The 24,135-nt window shown below is 40.7% G+C and overlaps 1 protein-coding gene across 4 annotated transcripts in view; it reads right to left on the reverse strand.

Annotated features, from left to right (window-relative positions):
- Kiaa1958 (KIAA1958 ortholog) overlaps positions 1 to 24,135 on the reverse strand; it is a 131,221-nt gene that overhangs the window by 86,105 nt on the left and 20,981 nt on the right. For 2 of the 4 annotated variants that reach the window (XM_076934883.1, XM_034502717.2), the window contains exon 2: positions 13,468 to 13,585. The exons of the other annotated variants lie outside the window; for them this stretch is intronic. The gene's annotated coding sequence lies outside the window, so the exon portion shown is untranslated. The remainder of the gene's footprint in view (positions 1 to 13,467; positions 13,586 to 24,135) is intronic. 4 annotated transcript variants of the gene reach the window in all.

The raw sequence follows: 24,135 nt of genomic DNA on the forward strand, positions 1-24,135 counted from the left end.
CTTATTTATCTTCTCTGGAAAAATGACTGTTGAGTCTCATAAGTTTTAGAAAGATCAACCATTTAACAGTGTAAAGCAAAAGTAAGAGAGTGGGCACCAAATATAGCTCAGCTAATGTATCTGATCATAATTATCGACAGCATTTAGTACCTGAATCCCATAAAGAAAAAGGACACAACAGCAGTGCAATATTGGAATGTCACCTAATTTCTGTTTTGTTTTGCCTAACATATTGTACATTTCATATATGATTATGGATTGAACTGTCTATTTCAAGTGCATGAAGCCTACAATTTACTGTTTACTTTTATTTTGGGACTTACTGTGTTTTCTGTTTCTGTACTTTTGAATTTCTTCTTCATTTCTCCTACTCATTTAGGTCCCAGGAGTCCTTTAACACTCCTCCCTCCCTGGCATCTCTTCAGAATACGTCCGGCTGGCCTCAAACTCAGAGATCCACCCCTACCTCTGTCTCCCCAGATCTGCCTGCCCAGTGTTGGAATTAAAAGTCTGCAACTACACATACAGTGATTTACCTTTTTTTTTTTTTTATTGTTTCCTTTTTTTTTTTTTTTTAGAATTTATTTATTTATTTTGTGTAAGTACACTGTAGCTGTCTTCAGACACCCATATGAGGGCATCAGATCTCATTATGGATAGTTGTGAGCCACCATGTGGTTGCTGGGATTTGAACTCATGACCTCTGGAAGAGCAGTCAGTGCTCTTAACCACTGAGCCATCTCACCAGCCTGGTGATTTACCTTTTAACAGGAGAATTTAATCTGTTCCCATTTAGTCCAACAATTAGCACACAGCCCAATTTCTTTTACTCTATTTTTATGACTGTAGTATTTCCCTGTTTCCCTTTCTATTTTTGTTAAGTTGCTTACACTTGTTACCATGCATTTTCTTATTACAGAAGTTTTTATTACATTTCTCTGTTTGAAGGATAACTTTCATTTTCTTGCTCTGGGTATTATTTCAAGACAAAATTTCCATTTATCCAACTGTGGCAATGTCGTCTATACATACTCGGTGACTAAAGTTTTCCCAAGAGATTGTAACAGATTCTCCTACCCACCTGCAGGGCTTCCCTTTAATGCCCTCATTAACTAGTCCTGGGTCGTACACTTCGAAATTTCTGAGAGCACTTTCTATAGCACTGCCTATCTTATCTGGCTGTAGGAACTCACTCCACTAAGGTTCTACATATGAATCTCACTGTCAGTTACTAGTGCTGAAGTGACCTGCCCCACTGTGAGGCTTGCATTGCACTCACTGGCAACAAGGTAGCTCTAACACCAAAGTGGTCCTCTTTATGTTTCCTTGATGATTATGGCTTCTTGTTACTGTTTCACATACTTCTGCCTAACTAGTCAGCGTCCTGGGTATTTACCTACCTTTACACTAAACACTTAGATGTAAAATCTCACTTAGAATTTTAGTGTATAAGCTTAGTGTTAATATTTTTTCATATGAATATCTAACTGATTTGCCTAATTCACTGATGGGAACACAGATGTTTGGGTTGTTCATGGTTTCCCATTGGCTTGTTTATCCACTGTTGGCATTTACCTTGATTGTACAATCTTACAACACCTCTTGATATCCTACAGAGCAAAAATGATCTTATAAGCTGCAAGGTATGTGTCTGTAAAATCTAAACTACAGTTATCTTGCTCATTGGAGGAAATGTACAGTGACCCTGCTATAGTCTAAATCATTGGTCCTGTAACTTTGTGCCTCAGCTTTCACTGCTTTTGGTCATTTGTATAGCCATATAATTTTCATAATAAACTTACTAATCTCTCTGTCTCTTTCTGTGTTTCTCTCTCTCTCTCTCTCTCTCTCTCTCTCTCTCTCTCTCTCACACACACACACACACACACACACACACACACACACTCTCGAAAGCATGCACACACGGACACGCTCACACTTCTGAAATTAATTAGAATAACTAGGCATACAGTTGAATCTGAGGGAGTCTGTGTCTACATCTGAAACTGAGTCCATACAAGATCCACTATTTCCTGATCCAAAATGCTCATGGGAGAAAAGCCAGTTTCTCTTAAATTCACTTGTGATGGAGCCAAAGGCTTCGTTACATCCAGCTACTTACTCACTGAAAAGAGCAGTCAACTTGTGGATAGAATGGAAATGTGAGGAAAGGAAAGCAGCCAAATCCCTTTATGTTCAGTATGTTCACAAATCCTCTTCTGTTTGGATGCCAGCTACCATATCAGGTGGCTCACAATCCTCTATAACTCCAGCTCTAAAGGATCTGCTACCTCTGGGCTCGGACACCCACACATAGCCCATACACTCACTCACTCACTCACTCACTCACTCACTCACTCACTCACTCTACCTACCTACCTACCTACCTACCTACCTACCTACCTACCTACCTACCTGCGTGTGTGTGTTTTGAGACAGGGTCTCACAATGGAGCTTGGCTGGTCTTCAAACTCAGAGAGCTGACCTCAAACTCAGAGAGATCCACCTATATCTGCTGAGTGTTATGATTAAGGGCATATGACATTACAAGCAGAAAACATATACATAATTCTTTTAATTAAGTGTGGGCTGACAACATAGTTCATTCAGTAAAGGTGTTTGCCCCTAAGCCTGACAACCTGAGTTAGATCCTCAGAACCAGCATAATGGAAGAGAGAACAACTACTTTGATCTCCACATGCTCACTCCCTACATACACCGAATAAGAAACAGGGAAGTAGAGGAAGAGGAGGGAGAGGAAAAGAAGAGAGCTCACTTTGGGTTCACAGGACAGTTCAGCAGATAAAGGCACTGGCCACTAAGCCTGACAACCTGAGTGTGAACTTGAACTCACATGGAATCCACGTGGTGGTCAGAAAGATCTGATTCTTGCAAACTGTCCTGTGACCTCCACACATGCATCATGGCATGTACACATGCATGCAAACGCACAAATTAGTAAATGTCATACCAAATGTTAAATGAGATAATAATCAGTGCTGAGAGCAAAAGTGAAACTAGAGGCCCTGGGGTTTACTGGTGGCCTTCTGTGCTGTCTAGCATGCCTCTCTTGATACTATAGTCACATGGAGAACTCTTCTAAACATGCAGCTTTACAAAAGTAATCCTGAGATACAGTTTAATAATCTGACTGGGAGCTACACTTACCCAGAATACCTTCTTTTAGCAAGTTACCCTAAGCAAAAACAACAGCAACAACTAGCTATGTGTATTTGCTAACCCATTACTTAAAGTAGGAGAAGCTAAACATGACAGTACATGCCTGTAAAACCAGTACCTGGGAGGGAAAGAAAGGAAGGACAAGAGTCTAGTATCAGCCTGGGCTACATAGCAAGTTTGAAGCCTGCCTGAGTGACATGGTGAGATGCTGTCTTTAAAAACAAGAGCAGGGAAAGAGGCTTGCCACCGAGTCAACAACATGAGTTTGATCCCCAGAACCCATATGGTGGAAAGATTTGTTCTCTTTCCCAACACAAACTCTGAGACCAAGCATGATCCACCCCACAGACTAAAATTGATGAGAACAGAAGCTATTTTACAATCACCTATTTACTGGAAATGCAGGTTATATATACTTTAATATACATAAGCATTATTTCATAAATCTGGAAGAATATACTTAATTTTAGAGAAGGAGGTAAGATTACTTAGGGAGATTTTATTTTTGTAAGACAAAAGGTGAGGAGCCACACTGAGGTTGTCCTCTAACTTACACACGCATTCTGTAGGACACACACACACACACACACATACACACACCTAAAAAAGAATTTGCTTAGATTTCAGGTTATATTGTTTTATTATATAATATGCTATTTTTCAACTTTGGGACAGTTTTATGAAAAGACAGACAAGTGGCTATCTTTGCTTTTAAAGTCTACCTTGGTGGCTTCAAAGAAAAGAGGTGCTTTGTACAGTTGTTGGTTAGCATGCTAGTGTACTGACACGTCCCACAATGGAACCGTCACAGGCATTCTGCTGAGGGGAGCAACTCACCTACTTCTGCTGCACTGCGGCACTCTGTAGCCCACAGGACCTAATCCACTAACACTGTGAAACAAGTCTGCTCAAATGCTGAGCCAGGCTTTAGTGTTACCATCCTAACTCCAGCTGGGACTACCAGATGCTAGGATGATCCCTCCACTGTTTTATACACACAGTGAACCATTCCACACCAGTACACATCCAAGGAAATGATCACCTGCCACCACCCTCTGGCATATATTTCCCAGTTAGAAAGAGGAAGAGTTAGGGTACTGGTCATTAGTACCAAGGGTCATTCTTATGAGAAGGTGTGTCTTTAAATATGTTTCTAAATGCTAAGTCAAAAAGTATTGTTCATTAAGACAAAAAGAAAAAGGAATGGAGAGAGAAGAAAGTTTAATTCACTGGGAAATTTAAAATCCATCTTTAACTGCACTAATTTGAACATATCTGAAGACAAGAAGGCAGCTCTTTAAAATGCAAACACACGCACACGCACACACACACTCATCCCAAGGATTAACAGCCTGAAAACAGGTTAACAGCTGCTGTGTGAATTCCAAGCTTGAGTCATGAACTTGATTTATCTCCCCACACCACCAGAAGCTGAAAACCTAGTGGCAGCCAGACAATGTGAGATATTTTCACTCCAAAGGTTCCTAGAATATCTGAAGGCCACCCAGACTCTCACTCAGAGAGCAATGTGAGATTATCTCTATGTGTCCGACAGCACTGCGGTGGTAACAGGCTGTGACCCTAACCCGAGGTTCTCCACCTCCGCTCCAATGAAGCAGATAGATACTGGAGCCATGGACTATATCAACACTGGATGCTAACCTTTCTACCTGACCCACTGCCTTGTATGATGGAGGGGGAGAGCCATTCAATACTAATTTTAATAAACAAGATGCAGAGAAATCTGAAAAGGATATCTGTATTATAAAAATGAGTCAGTGAACAATACAGAAAACCAAATAGGACTATTTTCAAAAGGCCTAATTTTTAGTTAACTTTTAGTACTTGGAATAAAACCCAAAACAGGAACCAACAGACTGCTCTATCCCATAACTCTTGCTAAAAACAAAACAAAACAAACAAATAAACAAAAAACCCTCTTTACTTCATAATACATGACAATTCATTTCTATTTTACAGACAGAAGAGAGGTGTCACACTATCTGTTAAAAGGACTCACTATTAATACTTTGGTTTTTTTCTTCTGGTCCTTCACTTGCTCTTGGGGTCAGTTTCCTTGAAGCAAGGCTGTGGTCAGGCCTGCATTACACTGCATGTCATTCTACCAGCATGTGTCAGGAGAAGCAGAGCCTGGGTAGATAATGGAATTACTGAGTTTCATAACAGACTCGTAGATATTTAGCTAGAGAAAACCAGATTAAGAATTCTAGGCTTTTGAAAGCTAAACTTAATTTCTGGCAATGACTGGTAATTACAACCAAAAGCCAAATATTGTGGAGTCCTTTTTTAGACGAAGCAATCTTCCCACTCAGCACACGCCATCACTGGTGCACTTCTGAAGAATGTATCTGCTCAGCTGCTGAAAGCAGGAGACACATCAAGCTTCTCTAATGTGACCTGGAAAGCAAAACTTGTATCTCAACAAACCGTGAGAAAGAATGAAACTGTGGCCATCTACGTACAGTGGCAGGAGAACTGGCCCAGGGTCAGGAAAGTGGGAGACCTAGTCTGCCCCTACCTGCTGCAGCACAGAGCAGGCCCTGAACCTTTCCTGGGCAGTACAGTAGAGTTGGCTATGGATATGGGAGTTGTAGGTGAGCTGGTCCCCAAGTGTGTGAGCACAGGAGAGCCCACCCTATGTCTTGTCTGCTAGGCAGTGGCAAGGACAAGGAAGACACCCTCTTCCCCTCCCTCATTACTCACTGTCTATGGCAGATGAGAAAGCTGACCCCAGGATTATGAGAGTGAGAGAACTGGCTATGTCCCTCACTGGCTGTGGCCTCCCTCCAGAGAACAAGCCCTGCACTTCACCTGAGCAGCAGGGGAGAGCTGGCCCTGATTTGCAGGGGATTTGGGGAGCCAGCCCAGAGGGCATGAGAGTAGCAGGCGAGCCAATGAGCTGACCCTCTCTGATTCCTCTCAGGCCCATTTCAAGGGTTTTGAATTGGCCCATCCCAACATCAACCCCATCAATGAACTACTGGGGTGCATGAAGGGGCCGGTCCAACAGAATCTCTGTGACATAGGACAACAACAGGATATCCCAGTGAGGTTTCAGTGTTGATGAAGTAGCAGAAGTCAGAGGCTTTGAGTCATTGCAGTAAAGATTTGTAAGCAAAGAAGTGTTGACGAAGGGAATACTGTGGGGTATACTGTGTCACTAAAGTTTCTACAACAAGATTGCTTTTTTTATCTGTTGCAGGGGAAACTCCAAAAGTGGAGGGTGTGTATGAGGGGGGAGATGAGTGGTATTGGAGTGCATGATGTGATATTCACAAAGAACCAATAAAAAGTTGAAATTCTTAAAAGACCCGTGGTCATACCATTGTGGTCATACCTCCCAAGTCTTACATGTTTTGTGAACTTCCCAAGTGTAATTCTTTGAATGAGAAATGGCCCCCACAACTTAGCTATTTGAACACTTGGTCCCCAGTTAGTGGAACAATTTGGGAAGGATTAGGAGGTATGGCCTTGTTGGAAGAGGTGTGTCACTGAGGGCAAGCTTTCAGGTTTCAAAGACTTGGCTCATTCTTACAGCTGTGTTCTACAGAGTCATTGCACCTAGCTTACCACTGCTCCTAGAGGAGACACTTCATTAGCAAATTAGCAAGTACCTTCCGATGCTCTAGAGGGAGTACTGAACTACATTCCTACTAATACATGCTCATTAGCTTTTGCCAACCAATCAGTACATAACCTTTGTTTCAAACACTGTTGATTCATTAGCATGTAACTCATGGGCAAGCACTTTTTTGTCTGTTTATTTGTTTTGTTTTGTTTTTTGAGACAGGGTTTCTCTGTATATCCCTGGCTGTCCTGGAACTCAGAAATCCGCCTGCCTCGGCCTCCCAAGTGCTAGGATTAAAGGCATGCGCCACCACTGCCCAGCCATGGGCAAGCACTTTAAACAATGGCAGAACAAAGCTTATCAAACATGTAAGGTACATCAATCATAGCCTGCTTCTGCTCAGGACCACTACCACACTTTAACATATACTTGGAGCCAGTGTGAAGAGCATCAACAAACACACAAAGTACAAAAATGTCAAATCAGCAAGGCGTGGTAGCACATGCCTTTAATCCCAACACTCCGAAGGCAGAGGTAGGTGGATTTGAGTTTGAGGCCAGCCTAGTCTACAAAGTAAGTTCCAGGACAGCCAGGGCTACACAGAGGAAACAAAACAAATGAAGTCAAAATCATGGGAGTACAGAAAGCACAAAAATTATACCTGTTTATAACACGAGAACCAAAGCAAGAAGCAGCATGTTTTCCTGCCGTAACTCTGCTGGGAATAATGAGGACTGACTGTATTTGACTAACACTGTTTGCTTTAAAATTATAAACCCACAAGGTCAAGGTAACAGGCCAGCACTGTCTGTACTCTAGCATATGGCGAAAATAGACAGTCAAGAGAGTAAACATGGAGCTGGAAAGACTGCAGAGTCTTCTAGAGAACCATGCTCCAGTTCCTAACACCCACATGGCCCCTAACAATCATCTGAACCTCAAGTTCCAGGTTGGGGCACAACATCCATCTTCTGACCACACATAGTGAACAGACAGACACATAGGCAAAAACACTCATACACATTAAAAAAAAGAAAAAGAAAAAAGAAAAAACTAAAGAGAGAGAATAAATGTGTGAATATGTAGGAGGTAGGTGGCTAATAAGCCCAATGGTCAATTGTGGAAGAAATGTGAAGATGAAGTATTATGGCTGATTATAAAAAAACATTTCTAAACCAAGCACAGAGTAAGAGTTTACACAGAAACCATAATAGAATGGTCGGGAAGACCGTTTCAAAAGGGAGTGCCTAAACTGAAATCCAAGAAATGCAAAAAACAAGTTATATGACACTAAGGGCATAGAACATTCCAGACAAAGTCTAAGTATGAAAGTTCTGGAGTGGAAATATGTCTTAAATGTCTGAAAAACGTCACTAAAAATTCCTCTGGGGGCTTACAGAAGGAACAACTTCTACTTCTTTAATACCTTCCCCCAGAGATGTCTCAATGACTTCTTTTTAAATCCCTGCAAGCCAAGGGAAACTGCTACAGCTTGAATGTCTGCTTCCTCCAAACCCCACTGATTCAATTATGAGACCTTAAAGGTGTCTGGCCATGAATGCTGTGTTTTAACAGTGGGACTGATGCCTTAATGAAAGGGAATGTCTGCTCCTCTGGGTGGCCCCTCACCTACTCATGTTCTGTAACATTACAATGCAGTAAGGCCTTTGCCAAGTGTCACCTCTGACTTTCCCTGACTCCAGAACTGTGGCTGACAAATTTCTGCTCATTATAAATTGCCCCATTTCAAGTATTCTGATATACTGGTACATGAGGGACTAACATGGATTCCAAGATCCCAGAACAGCCAACAACATAGATGATGTCCTTAATGGACAAACAACAAAATAAAGAACACAGAAGGAACTGTCCAACTCACATCCAACAACCAGGGTCAAAGCCACCCCAAAACCTGTCTTCCCTTCTTTTCTATACTCCACCACATTATGTTAACTGACATCTGTTTAACTGTGGGTATGCAATGTAGTAAGTGAGCAAAACCATAATAATAATCAAGGACGTGGGTTTTGCCATTCAGAGACAATAAAGTTGCAAAGCCCTGTGAAAGCTAGCAACTATACAAGAAACATGTAATAAATTCTACTTTATATAATAGGTACTAGATAATTCCTTTTACATATGAATAACTGCAGCCAATAAACACCCGTAAAACAGGAGTAATGGCATCATTAGAAATACTAGAGTTATTCAGGCAATAAACAGACCACCAGTGGTCTCCAGAATCAAACTACTTCACCATTACTGGAAACATACCATTATGAATAAATGAAAACCACAGGAAGTGCTTGTTTCCTCAAGATGTGCAATGCTTCCAGGGAGGTCAAGGGCTGTGGACTCCAGGAGAGAAAAAGTTTTAGTGCTTATAGTCCTAAGAAAATGGGTAGCAGGTAATTGATGAGGCATCAGAGCAGACAGGAGGAAAAGTGCCAGGTTTAGACTCTAGAACTGCACAGTAGCAATACCATCTGATTCATAACTGAGAAGAATACCTACCTAACCTTCTCTGACAAAATTATATCTGCCCAACATCTGAAAGAGTGTATCCTTTCTTAAACATGATGGTTACAATCTCCTGTGTGGGGAATTCTGAGGGAAGAAACACAGGATGAGTTTGCTCAAACAATCCAGGAGAGATGGATAGCTTAGCAGTTAAGAGCCCTGGTCACTCTCCCAGAGGACCCAGGTTCAATTCCTAATACTCACAAGATGGCTCAGAAACATCTATAATTCCAGTTTCAAGGGCACCCAATACCTTCCAGTACCAGGCATGAAAGTGGTGTCCAGGCATACATGCATATAAAACACCTATACACATAAAATACATGCACAAAAATTTAAAGAATCTAAGGTCTAAAGATGGTCAATAACTTGTTTAGAAAATAAATGTACTATTAATACAGAGTGATTCTCAGACCACTCTCATGACCAGAAGTATAAAATTAATAATAATACATAATAAAGTCAATCAGAGATTTATTATCTCTATGAAAAAATGCAATCCTCATTTTCTAAAGTAGCAGATTCTTGACAGTTTGGAGGCATGAAAATACAGTCCACCTACAACTATAAGAGTTCCAGGGCCTACGGACTTTAAAGACTTGCTAAAGGCTGGGATGAAGCTCAATAAAAGAGCACTTGCCCAGCATGTACAAGGCCCCGGATTCTATCCTAGGCACCCCTACATCCCAACAAATAACAACAAAAGACTAACTAGTCCTCTTCTACAGTGGACACGGACACACACACACACACACACACACACACACACACAATTAAGAGTTGGGCTAGTAAAGTAGCTTGGCTGGTACAATACTTGCCTAGCATGCATAAAGCCCTGGGTTTAATCCCTGGCACATGTACAAGGGTATTAAAGATACGGTGATTTATACCTTTAATCCCAACACTCAGGAGGATCAAAAATTAAGATCTCTTTGGTTGCCTGGAAAGTTGGAGTCCACCTTGGACTATGTGGTTTCTGCTCCTCCCCTCCCCTAAAAAAAATACAGATGTAGACAATGCATTGATGGTTCAGATGATAAATTTTAGGTTATATACAGTTTTTAAAAGCATCTGTTATACTGTCTGTGAATCCTCCTAAGGCACAACTTGTCTGTGTCACTCTAGATACCTCTGGAGCATGGAACAGTCAAAGGCAAAGATTTGTGAATGACTATAACTAGAAAAAAGACCTAACTCCCGTGGTCCAGTTACCTTGTCTGCACTCTGGTTTCTGTGTTTTCACACATCCGTGACAGGGTCTTAAAACCATCTGTGAGGGGTCTCTGCAACTAAGGAGGCCAGCAGAGTATCAGCATGAAACAAGAAGGAAATCTGGTTCACCATAACCCAGTAGTCGGGGCTGGTTCAAACTTTGAGAGTCTGATACCAGGCAGTTTATTTTAGGCATATTTAAGTACAGCACAAACTGAAAAAAGGTTTCCAGATATATCAACTCAATCCCATGTATACAATAAAGCTGAAAGCATGACTACATGAAAACTCTTTATAAAGTTCATGGAATCTCTTATATAAAGATGGGTTCTATAAATTGACTACATGTGACATCTTAAAGGTCTGGGAAAGGATCTGGTGTGGTCTCTGTCATACAGAAAGTGCAAAAGTCACCAGTCTATTAACCATGTCCATTCCCAGCCTTCTGGGCAGAAAGCAGGTTATACATCTCTTCCTTGGAAGAAAACAACCCTTCTTGTTTAACATTCCTGGTTCCCCTAACACTTATGTGTGAGGACAAGGACACCTTACCCTCTACACCCATTCACCTTTGTAAAACAATGCCCAGAACTTCTTAAACCCTTCCCATCTGCAATTCTTTTAGAACTGTGTGTATCACTGAAACTTTAACTTGAGGGCCTTTCTAAAAAACAGAAAGTATGGTTGGGAAACACTTGGCCAACAAAGAATACAATTAAAGAAACATATTTTGTGTGCATCCCCAGTGTCCTACCAAGACCACTCTCTAGCCCAGGCATGTATATATGAGTCACTTCTCAGATGAGGAGCTATGTGTGAGGAGGGAAAACAGTTTCTAATGGGTAGCGGGGACGAAGGTGGAGATGATGGAAGCAGCTGTGCTGTGGTAAGGAAGACACTGGGCAGCTATCATCAGCCACCTCGGATCTTGCTAACTCAAGCCATCTGTGTCCATTAAGTTGGGGATATCCCCAGCCCTCACCATCCATTCTAAAAGCTAGACCACGTCATTTCAAATTTCTATCCTACCCAATGGGAAGAGGCAAGTGCTAGAATGTTGGGGTTCACACAAGAATAAGCTCCTCAACTGCCCCAAGTCCTCCTCTGTTAGGGTGCTGAGCTTTTAGTCTCCAGTCTGAGTAAGGATGTTCAACTTTACGGCTGCAAGCAAACAAAGTAAACAGAAATAAAATGGGCCAAAGAAGGTCTGGGTCCATGGTCAAAGCAAACAAGAATGTCTGCCTTCATCAAGCCAACTGTACCCTTGGTGTAAAGATAAGCAGGGAAATGTGGGCCCCCTTAGAGGTGCCAGCACTAAACAGACATTCAGTATAATGAAATATCAAATGTGATGCAAATAAAAGGCAACAGGTACTCAGAGGCAGAGGGAACTGAGAATGTATTTTAGTCATATGAAAAGTAAATTAGAACAAGTGCTCAAGAAACATAAAAAGCACTGAACTAAACTGAAATGAATAGACTACACAGAATATATACTATTTCCTAAAACTTTGGGGGCACATTTCTCAGAAATGATTATATATAGTAAACAAATCTTAAAATTCCCAAAGGCAAAAATCATACAAGTTTATGACCAAAATGTAATAAAACTAAAAATCAGAATAAGACATTCTTTTAAAATACTATTTTAAATGATAAAATAGTATTTTAAAATACTATTTTAAACTTAGAAATGAAAGCCATAGAAGTTTGGTTTTGTTTTTTTTGAAACACGATCTCTCTACATAATTCTGGCTGTCCTGGAATTCTCTATTTAGAACAGCTTAGCTTCAAAATCAGAGATTTATATGCCTCTGCCTCAGCGACCATGCCAGCTTAAGACATGGAAGTTAGGTAAAGCAAAATCCTCAAGAAACAGGACTGCCAAAGACTTTTGTGAAAAGGTCAAAGAATAAGCAGTTTAAATATGAAGGTGAAGAAGTCTGAAAGATGATAAAAACCAAACAAAATACTACAGAGAAGGGCTTAGGAGTAAAAGTTAATGAGACAAAAATTACTGCTAGTGGTTAACACTGTCCTGTGAAGGAAAACAGATCAAAGATAAAACAGAATTCATTCAACATTTCCTAACTCCAAACACTGTACGCCAGATGCTGATGTGGAAAGGGTCAACAGAACGTCTTGGTCCAAGCCACAGGTGGTCCAGAAATGGCTTCCACAATGAAAACTCAGGACACGCATTTCTAGCTTCCATTTTTTTATTCCTACTTATGTGGTGTATGCATGCATGTTTTTATGTGTATATGAACGCAAGTGGCATGTGCACATGCATGTGTAGACCAGTGGTCAGTGGATGTCTTCTCCATCACTATCTTTTTTGTTTGTTTTTTTTTTTTTTGTTTTGCTTTTTTTTTTTTTTTTTTTTAAGGTGGGCTCTCTTCACCAAACCAGGAGATCCCTGATTCATCTGGCTGGCTAATGAACTCCTAGGATCCACCACCTGTGTCCTCCTGAGTGGCGCTTTTTACGAGGGTGCTGAGAAGCAGAACTCAGGATCTCATGTTTGTGCAAGAAGCCCCTTCCCACAGAGCCGTATCTCCAGCCATGATTTCTATTCTTCATACTTTGATTTTTTGTTATTAAAAACTAAAAATTTGTATCTGATTTTGTCAGAATCACTTCTAGTGTTTAACTACAGTGGGAAAATTCCACTTCCCACAATGGCACAGTGTTTATCTCTGGTCTTGCACTCCTCTCTCACTGGTCCTCCTTCCTCTGGAGTTTAGGTTTCTGACTGGTAATTCATATAGAATCCCAAAGCTCTTACTGTAAAAGAGTTGACGTAGGACCTATAACTCCTAGAGTACAGAGCATTATATAGGTAAAGGTAAAAGCACTAAACATATGTTGCTGCTCTATCAGACAATAAATAATTCACAGCGTATGTGAGAAATCAATTTCATTCTGTCCCCAGCTATTTGAGATTAGCACGTTCATACACTGACCTCAGCTGAAGGCAGCACTTCCACTCCAAGCCACCGAGGAAGAATGAACTAGACATCCTTGACAGTAAATGCATGCGGTATGCTCATCTTCCTTCGTCTTGTCTATTTCCACCTAGGGCTTAGAAATGCAAGGGCATTTAATTCTCTAGCCTCTTCTACTAACCAATCTAATCAATGGAGCCAAAGTATTCAATGACCAACAACTGTTTCACTTGGCCATTTTCCAAAACAGAACTTAAGTACTCTTTGATCTTAATTAAGATGGTATCTTAAGAGGCTGAATCCCTCCTTTTCTTGTATGTGGTCCACTTTCTGCAACAACATATAATGAGAAACAAGATGATGTTCATCAATACTTATAGAAATATCACTGTAATAATCTAACAAGTATATTAATACAATCCACTGCCATCAAATGACTACTACATACTGTTATATCATTAGAAGCAAGTTATTACTTTAAAAAAATTATACTTTAAAAAGTGTACCGGCATTCATTCACTAAATGACTAGCAGAAACATGTACCTGTTGGAAACGCCTCAGAGAACTAAAGGCTCCCACATTGCTACACCTAATTTGCCTCAGACAATATTTCTTTATCCTGTAAGCACTGAGCACACATGACCAGACCTTAAGGAAAGCAAATTCAGGTGCAGTAATGTTCAGAAGATGAACAGGACAATTCAGAACAAGGTCCAAAGAGCCTTTGAGAATAGTTTTCTGTGAAATTATTTTTATAAGTAATAAAACATGATATCCTGAAGATAACTAACAAAAATTACAGAACTTCAAGTAGATCCTAAAACAAAGTTTTGAGATGTTATGACAAATCCAGCATTATAAAGAAACATCTCATGTATTTTAGATTGCACATTGGCTAACAGACCTTATTAATAACACAAGATGCTTTGAAGACCAACTACAGAGAGGCCCTGACAAACAATGGCAGCTGAGAATGGGCTTGGTAGCCAGTCACTCAAGGTTAACATCTTTTAAGTTCATTGTTGTTTTTGACTACACTCAGCCACTTTCTCTATTTTAACTTTTAAAAAAAAAGTTTTATTGGGGTATAACTAAAATACAATTAGCTTTAGAGTTTAAAGCTGTAATTTTGTATTAACATATGGTTTTCAACTTTTTTTTCTTTTCTTTTTGTTTTATTTGGTCCCCCGCCCCGCCCCCTAAGATAAGAGTTTCTCTGTGTAGCTTTGGTTGTCCTGGAACTTGCTCTGTAGAGCAGACTGGCCTCAAACTCACAGAGATCTGCCTGCCTCTGACTCCCAAGTGCTGGGATTAAAGCATGCATGACCATGGCCTGGCTTTGATATATGTTTTTGTTTTTGTTTTTAAAAAGCTGTGTACCAGGCAGTGGTGGTGCATGCCTTTGATCCCAGCACTTGGGAGGCAGAGGCAGGTGGATTTCTGAGTTCAAGGCCCGCCTGGTCTACAGAGTGAGTTCCAGGACAGCCAGGGCTATACAGAGAAACCCTGTCTCGAAAAAAACAAACAAACAAACAAAAGCTGTAGAGTGTGGACACAGGAGTTCAGGAGATGGCTCCATTGCCAAAGTGCTTGCTGAGTTCAGATCCCCAGTAACCATGTAGAGTCAGGTATGGAAGCACTGGAGAGGCAGGGACAGGGGAATCTATGGGGCTTTCTGGCCAACCAGTATAGCCTAACCAGTAAACTCCAGGTTCAATGAACAACCTACATTGAAAAACAAGGTTTGAAGGTTTTGTGTGTGGGTTGTGGTCCTTATCCCTCCACGGGGAGCCCTGCAGGAGATGGCCACTTTGGGATCCATATCCCAACTATTTTGAAACAGGGTTTCTGAATAGCTCTGGTTGCCTCAAGGCTCTCTATGCAGACTGAGCTGGATTTAAACTCAGAAATGTGTCTGTCTCTGCTGGGATCAAAGGTGTGGGCCATCATATAAGGCTGGATGATGTGTATGGGTATTTACCTGCATGTATGCCTTGCAGCACTTGTGTACCTGAAGCCAGTGGAGGCCAGAGAGAGTATCGGATCTCCTGGAACTGAAGTTACAGACAGTTGTGAGCCACCATGTGGGTTTCTGGAATCAAGATGAGATCCTCTGGAAGATTAACCACTGAGTCACCTCTCCAGCCCCAAGTTTTAATTTTTCTTACATTTCTTATTTTAGTGTATGTGTGTTTGTGTGGGCACCCAGTGCCCTGTCACACATGTGGAGGTCAGCGGACAGCTTGTGAGTCAGTTCTCTTTCTATCATGTGGGTCCAGGCACAAACTCAGTCACCAGCCTAACTAGATCCCCAGAGCCCAGATAAGACAGACGTAGTTAGCGGCCTGTAATCTAGCACTGGGAAGCAGGGAAAGGAGATTCCTCCGGGCAAGCTAGTTAGCTAGATTAGCTGATCAGAAGCTCTGGCTTCCCAAGAGTACTTGTCAGTAAATAACATGGAGAGCGACCAGAGAAGACCTAATGTCAACTTTGGGTCTTCACACACACTTGCACTCACATGCCTACATATTCCCCCCCACACATAAAATTCATAATCTGCATGTGGAGAGATGGTATATGCCTGTAGTCCCAATTCCCAGTAAGGCTGAGATAAGGGGACAGCCATAACCCAAGATTAAGCCCAGCCTGAGTGATACCCTTCTTAGGTGAAAACTAATGGGTCATCCAGGAACTATTTTTGATCACCATGTTGTTTCCACTACCTATTTACACCAATAATGTACTGACATGTTTACATGTGACTTTATGAATCCAGCAAATTAATATAATACAATTGCATTCTTTTTCCAAAATGACTTTGCTCAGCTAGGTCCTCTGCATTTCTGAAGAGGTTTTCGTACCAGTTTGTCCATCCCTAACAAATACTTTGCTGGGGTATGGACTGAGCTTGCATGGGAACTACAGTATCCTGCTGGGGAGAACTAATCTACTGCAGACTGTTCAATGCATAAACAGGTTATATCACTTACTTAAGCTTTTACATTTCCATCAGCTGTGCATTATAATACAAAGTGTATAATCTCATGTGCATTTTGTTACCTTTATCTCTACTTAATTACTTTTTTTTTTTTTTTGGATGCTCCTGGAAATAGTACATTAAATTTCAATGCCTAACTGTTTTGGCTAATCTACAGATATGCAATTGAGTTTTACATGTTTCAATTACATTCTACAACCTTCTCAAGCCAAGCAGTTTTAGTATTGCTTTCATACATGCTGCACAATGTGACAAAATCATATTGCTGGATTACTTTTTCATCTCTCTTCCCTACTCTCACTGACTAGAAGCTCTAGTACAAAACTGGATGCTCCTTATCAGACATTCATGGTGTCATTACTAAAGAGGCTGCCTACATAATCTTCATAGAAATTAATAACTAGGCTAGCTACATAATTTTCATAGACAGGCCTTTACAGGGGATAGAAGACCCCTTATTTCACTAGTCTGCACACAGTAGTTGTTTTTAAGCAGGAATGAAGGTCCAATTCTGCCAATATTCTTTTCTGCTCAGAGGGAAACATGGTTTTCTCTTTTACACTGTGAAGATAATAAAATACATTTCTGGAATCTTGAGTGTTCAGTCAACTTTAGACTCTGGGGGTAAACCTTATTTGGTCATAATATAGTTTCCTTTTTTTGTAATTATCTGAATTCCATTTGTAATAATCTTAAGAGTCTAGCTATATTTATGACACAGACACCAATCTCTAAGTCTGACTTGTAGCATCTGTACTACACAATCACTGGGAAGTATTCTCTCCTTTTCAATAGTCTAAAGTTTGCATATAACTGATATTATCTCTTCCTACAGCTTTTTCTATAAGGTTCTTAACTACAAATGCATTTCCTATGTCAGGGTAAGAGCTCTGGAAGTTTGGGAGTCACAGGCTATCGATTTATAGATTTAAGTTGTTCCTTAAAATCTGTTTGTTTTGTCTGTTTGGTTGTCGTTGTACTACTCCAATGCTGATTTCTGTACCAGCAGAGATCTGATTGCAGGCCAGACTTTAGTATTGTTATTCTTATGGTTGCATCACATTTTGTAAATGTTCCATCCATTACCTTCTGACTAGATAATAAAGAGCTGATGGCCTATAGCAAGGCAGGAGAGGATAGGTGGGACTTCTGGGCAAAGAATCAGGCATGGAGGAAGTTGGACGTACGAAACTGAGGAAAAGTAATGATCCATGTGACAGAACACAGATTAGAATAAATGGGTTAGTAAATATAAGAGCTAGTTCAAACAAGCTCAAGCTAAGGTCATGCTCTCATAATTAATAAAAGGTCTCCATGTCATTACTTGGGCAGCTGGCGGGCCAGAGATAGTCCAACGATAGGAGAGGGCATCAGATTCTTTGGATATGAAATTACAAATAGTTTTGGGCACCAGGTATATAATGAAGACCAAATACCAATCCTCTGCAAGAAGAGCAAGTGCTCTTAACTGCTGAGCCCCCAAAGAACTAATTCTTTATTTCTTTTCTTTTTCTATTTTCTCCTTCAAGTTTTAGTTCTGATACTCTACTTTTTTCAGTTATCGTTTGCTTTTCTCTTGAATGTTTTCTTTTTACAGGCTAGAAGCTAGACTACTGTGTTTATTTGCTATAGATTTCTCCTAAAGTGTTCTTCTAGCTGCTTCTCACAAATGGCAGTTTTCATGTTCTGTTTAGGTTTGTATCTGTGTTTGATTTTGAGATAAGGTTTGATCTTCCCACTACTTCTTCCCAAATGCTGGAGTTACAGTGGCCACTCGGCTTGGTTGTGTTTTCATTTTCATTTAGCTCAAAATACTTCCTGTTAGCTCCCTGAGGCAAGTCTCATGTTACCCAGGCTAGCTAGATTCAAGCTCACTTGCCCCTGTGCCAGGCTCTCAAGTGCTGGGACTATTGGGACATGCCACTACACCGCCTCCATTTTCTCTTTTTCTTATTTGATTAGGATTACTCAAAGCAGTATTGTGGCCTTTTTAAGAATTTGAGGATCTCTCAGGTATCTTTCACTATTTTCCTCTACTTCCAACTGTGGTCACAGAACTACTCTGCACAATTCAAACATTTCCAACTTATCAAGTCACTTTACGTCATCTTTAAGGCCAGGATGTAGCTTCCTTTTTGTCAAAGTTCCACATAAACGTGCGGAGTGTGGGCTTGCTAAGACTGAATAAGATGTTCTACAACTATCAATTACATAAAGTTGACTGATGGGTTTTTTGTTTAGTCTTTTACATTCTTCCTGATTTTCTGGCTTATCTATCAATTTTAATTGTGGTATCTCTGATATTTTATGTTCTAAAACTTGATGATTTCTACTTAGCTAGCCCCCTCCCCTCCATTAACCTTTAGTCCTGGTGCTTTTGATGTCACATCTAAAACCTGCACAAATCAAGGTCCTTTCTATTTTCCAAAAGTTTTATGGTTTTAACTCACATGTAGGTGGTTGATCTATTTTGAGGTATGACTTATATAAGGGCTAAGGACAGGTATGACTTCATTCTTTTGGATGCAAAAATACAATTATTCCAGCATAACGTGGTGAAATTATTCTTTCCTTCACTGAGTAGATGTGGCATACACTCGGAAAGTCAACTGGACACAGATACTACTATACTTATGGCCTGTCAATTTTAAATTCTCCTGAGTGCTGAGATTAAAGGCATGTGCCACCACAGGTGTCTTATTTTTCTCTTTCAAGGCTATTTTGGCCATTCAGGGCCTCTTGCAGCTCCAAATTAATTCAGAGATGTCATTTTCCATTTAAAACCATTGTTACAGTTCTGATAATACTAGCTTTGGAGAGTCCTGGCATGTCTACTGATAAGAACAGAACATATTTCCATTTATTTAGGGATTCTTTACTTTGGCAATATTTTGTAATATTTACTGTATAAGTCTTTTACCACCTTGGTTAGATTAATTCCAATGTATTTTACTCTCTGAGATGATATTGTAAATGAAAACTGCTTTCTCCTTTTCGGGTTTTGTGTGATATAAGGCACAACTGATCTGTGCGTTCTGATCTTACACCCTGCAACTTTCCTTCTAAATCTCTTGGGGTTCTTCTCTACGGGACCATGTTATCTATGAGCAACAATATCGTGGTATGAATAGGTATGGCCCCCCCAAAGACTGGCCATAAAAGTGGCTCTATTAGGAGGTGTGGCCTTGTTAGAGAAAGTGTGTCATGGTGTGGAGGAGGGGGGATTTGAGGTCTTATATGTTGGTTACCCACAGTGTGGCCACAGTCTCCTTCTGCTGCCTGTGGATCAAGATGTAGAACTGTCAGCTCCTTCTCCAGCACCATGTCTGCCTGCATGTCTCCATGCTTCTAGCCATAGTGATAACAGACTAACCCTCTGAAACTGTAAGCCAGCCTCAATTAAATGTTTCTTTTATAAAAGTTGTCCCCCATCATGATGTCTCTTCAAAGCAGTAAAACCCTAAGGAAGACAGACGGTTTCATTTTCCCATGGGCTTTACTACCAGCTCTGTGAATATAGGAGTGAGCTGGTCCCTCAGCTCCCAGTTCCACCTTCTTAACTCTGGCAGCTATGCAGCCTCCACCACAGCTAGTGTGGTGAGGTAGCCACTGCATCTGTTGTATGTTTGTCACCTCTCAGAGATCTATCCTTGTTATTTGATATCCATTTTCTTTAAAACACTGTCAAATATCGAATCAACTTTGTCATTCTGATGGTGCGATGGTTAAATTTAGGTGTTCTCTGACTGCTTGGACATTTGGTCAAACATTACTGTGTGTGTATACAAGAGTAATTCTGGATTAAATTAACATCTAAACCAAGTAAAACAGGCTGCTCCCCAAATGTTTGACTCATCCAAACAAACAAATAAGACAAAGTAGGAGGAAGCTCGATGCTTTCTTATCTGAGACATCGTTTCCCTAGCTTCAAACAGGAGCACCAGTCCTTCTTAGGCCCCAGGTCTAAAGTTTCCAGTAAGAATTTATGCAATTGGCTTTTCTAAGGCTCCAAGATAACTGTGATTCCCCAAGTCTTCATAACTATGTAAGTCAATCCTTTATCATAGTAAACCTCACCTTTTCACAAACACGCACACATATATGCACGTACAAATGCAAGCACAAAAACATCAACAAAATGCCCCACCACTGCCAACATGACAATACTAGTTGTATGTCTGGACACAGTGCCACTGCTTGAAGTTTAAGCCTGGTATATTTCTAAGATAGTATTTTATTAAAAGGCAAGTGATTACAATATTCACAAATACCTTTTCCATGCTCTTCTCCAAGACTTGTCCTTTTGTCATAGCTATGAGGCAAAATACCTCATGAATAAAATACAAGCTATAAAAGGGGGAAAAGTAGTATGAAAAATAGTATCACACAGACTGGAACAAAGGACTTCATAGCTCACAGGATATCTCCATACATCTATATTCATGCTCTAAACAACAAGGCTCAACTCTTAAGCACTTAAGCTGCAGAATGATACCAAAACTGGTTCAGAGGTTACAAGACTTACCCAAGACTAGATAAAAATAAATGCTAGCTTTATCCCAGCACTCGAGAGGGGAAGACAGGAGAATCTTAAGTTCAAAGCCAGCCTGTCTGTCCAAGAAACAATAAACCCTCACTAAATATTGCTTCTTCTAACAAACCATTCTACAGTCAAAAAACACAGGTTAGAAAGCGGGGGTTGTGGGGGAAGGGGGAGCCTGTGATTGAGTCAGTCAGATCTATGTCAGAGTTCCTTTCATAGACTTAATTTGACTCAACTGACCCTGTCATTTGTTCACTGTCACCTTAGAATGTACAGCACATCATTTATAACAACCCCGTGTACACACTCAACTCCTCTCCCCTCTTGCTTCAACATAACCTAAGGACAGTTTGCAAACAGAGGTTAAGACCGCTAAATCCAAGAGAGTCCTTAGTGTTACTGTTAACTGTTCTTACCTCCATCCAGTGTCTCTCAAAACTTCTGTGCACCAAAGTAACCCAGTGGGCTTAAGAAAACAGCTTTAGCCTCAAAGGGTTTGAATCAGCAGACTTAGGCTGGCCCCTAAGCATCTTTAACTCTCGGATGTTGGACTGTGGGTCCAGGGACCTTGCTCAAATAACAGACATCTCTTCAAATCTCCGATTCCTTCTGTCTCCAGCTTCATTCTCAGAGACAATAGTAGGCAAGCAGATTTGTCTAATTGTCCCAATACCCAACCTACCTACTTGTCTGTCCTTACCCCTCAGGTTACTCTGCTTAGTCTGCAAAGCGCTACCTTGCTCAGCCTCAAACACACTTCTGCTCCCACGTCAAGGATTTCAGACTGGCTGCTGAGCATGCTACAGATATCTGCATGCTCTGTTCCTCCACTTCAATCCAGGTAAGCGCCCCTGTAGAAAGGCTGTCCTACTGCACTACAGAAATCAGCAAACCTGGAGGCTGGAGAGATGCCCTCAGTCAAGAACATTTGCTGCTCTTACACAGGACCTGTATACAGTTCCCAGCATAGTGGTTCACAACTGTCAGTAACTCCAGAGTATCTGATGACCTGTTCTAACATTTGTAAGCAACACAAGCATATGTAGTACACATGCAGGCACAACACTGATACACATATAATAAAAATAAATTTAAAAAAATTTTTTTAAGACAATTAGAAGGCCTTTCCCACATGTACTTGATGCTCCCTATCCTACCCTGAGCTACTTACTGTCATCCGATTACTTAGGTTTGTTTGTCTATGCTCAGCTATGTGACAACTTTGAATAGGAAGAAAGAAGCTGTCCAATTCTCTACAAATAGAGATGTTAAGGTAAGAAAATAAACAGTACATGTAGCCATTCATCTAAGACACGTGTTTATAAAATAAAACAATATGCTGTTGTGGGCTCAAATATAGGCACCTCAAGATACAGAGAGAGAAATAAAGGCAGGACAGGACCAGTGTGGACCTAAGAATCTGAGCACTTGCCCAGCAATATCTGGAAGGTCATGGTGTCAGCCTCCAGTACCACATACAATAGCAGCAGCAGGAACAATAGTCATCACAGTAAATACAGTTGTTTAAATGATCAGGAGAAACAAACTTATATAAATTTTTGTTTTTAAAAGGTGTCTAACACTAGGGAGACTGCTCACTGTAAACATGCTTGTGCATAACACAGGCCTGAAACCCAAGTTCGGATCCCCAGAATTCAAGTAAAGGCAGACCCGGTAGCACAAACATCTACAATTCCACAGTAACATTGCAGGGAGAAATTTGAGGGGAGACAAGAGACTTCAGAGGCTCAAAGACAGTCAGCTTAGCTGATGCAGCACAAAGAGAAGCTTCTCAAAAAAAGGTGCAAAGATGAGGACTGGTTCTCAAAGGCTGTCCTCTGAACTCCACACAAGCACCACAGCACATGCATATTGCTTCACACAGACACAAACACACAAACAAGAACACACACAGAAACAGAAAAACAACTGAGCTGGGCGGTGGTGGCGCACGCCTTTAATCCCAGCACTTGGGAGGCAGAGACAGGCGGATTTCTGAGTTCAAGGCCAGCCTGGTCTACAGAGTGAGTTTCAGGACAGCCAGGACTAAACAGAGAAACCCTGTCTCGAAAAACAAAAAAAAAAAAAAAAAAAAAAAAAAAGAAAGAAAAACAACTGAACAACAGAACAGTAGGTACTGAGAGTTTATACTGTGTAAGGTACTGTGGAGAAAGTTTATACAGTTATCCAGGCCTTTCGTACACAGCCAAAAAAATATCCTGACAGATTTGCCCAGTATAAAGATACCGTGGTCTACACTCACGAATATTTGGACCAGACTAACTGGATTCACTGGGGCAGAAGGGAGGGGGAGGAGGAGGAGGAAGAGGAAGAGAAGAAATTGAGAGAAAAATATAGAATAGCATCTGGGAGGAACTGGAGGGAAGTTGGGGGTTGAGTATAATCAAAATATACTACATGCATGTACGAAATTCTCAAAGATTAAATAATATTATAATTAAAAGTATCATCCAGTCTTTTTCTAAACAATTTCAACCTTTCTTACCTTAAGAATAACTGGCCCTATAGAATCTCAAAATTCAGGGTCTTACAGGATCAAACATCAGCTTTCAGGAGCAAACTTCTAAGGAAGAGGTAGACCCACTTAGTTAACTGCGCAGGGCAGCGCGCTGGTGAGCTAACTGCTGTGTTTTCTTATAATCTGCCCTCAGTAGAGCTCCTTTTCACTCAGTAGCCATTTAAAATCCATTGTCGCTAGGCTAGTTTTATTAGGTGCTCAATTTCACTCACTCCCTCCCTCCCTATGCTTAGCAAAAAGACTTCACTCATCAAGCATGTGGTGGACACACTGTAAAAAAATTTAGCCTCCTCTACCTCCACTTCAAGCTTTCTACTTTTTCTCACAAATATTCTTTGCCATTTCTTTTCATAAATGGTAATCAACATACGGTTTCTGGTCCAAGATTCCTATCTCCTTCTGCGCTATCTTTCTTACACAGCAGGTCTTATGGACCATAGTGCTGACACCTTTATCTTTTGCTGACTTAGCCTGCAGGACTTCAGTATCTCCTCCCTGACACATAAGCTCAGTGCTTCCACTTTAAGAATGGGCCTGGATACCGGATTCTCACAATCATTTTATTTTAAATGTCTCAAAGACTAAATATTCACAGGGAGTCAGTT

Source organism: Arvicanthis niloticus, chromosome 5 (genome assembly GCF_011762505.2).
Source record: "Arvicanthis niloticus isolate mArvNil1 chromosome 5, mArvNil1.pat.X, whole genome shotgun sequence".
NCBI classification, from domain to species: domain Eukaryota; kingdom Metazoa; phylum Chordata; class Mammalia; order Rodentia; family Muridae; genus Arvicanthis; species Arvicanthis niloticus.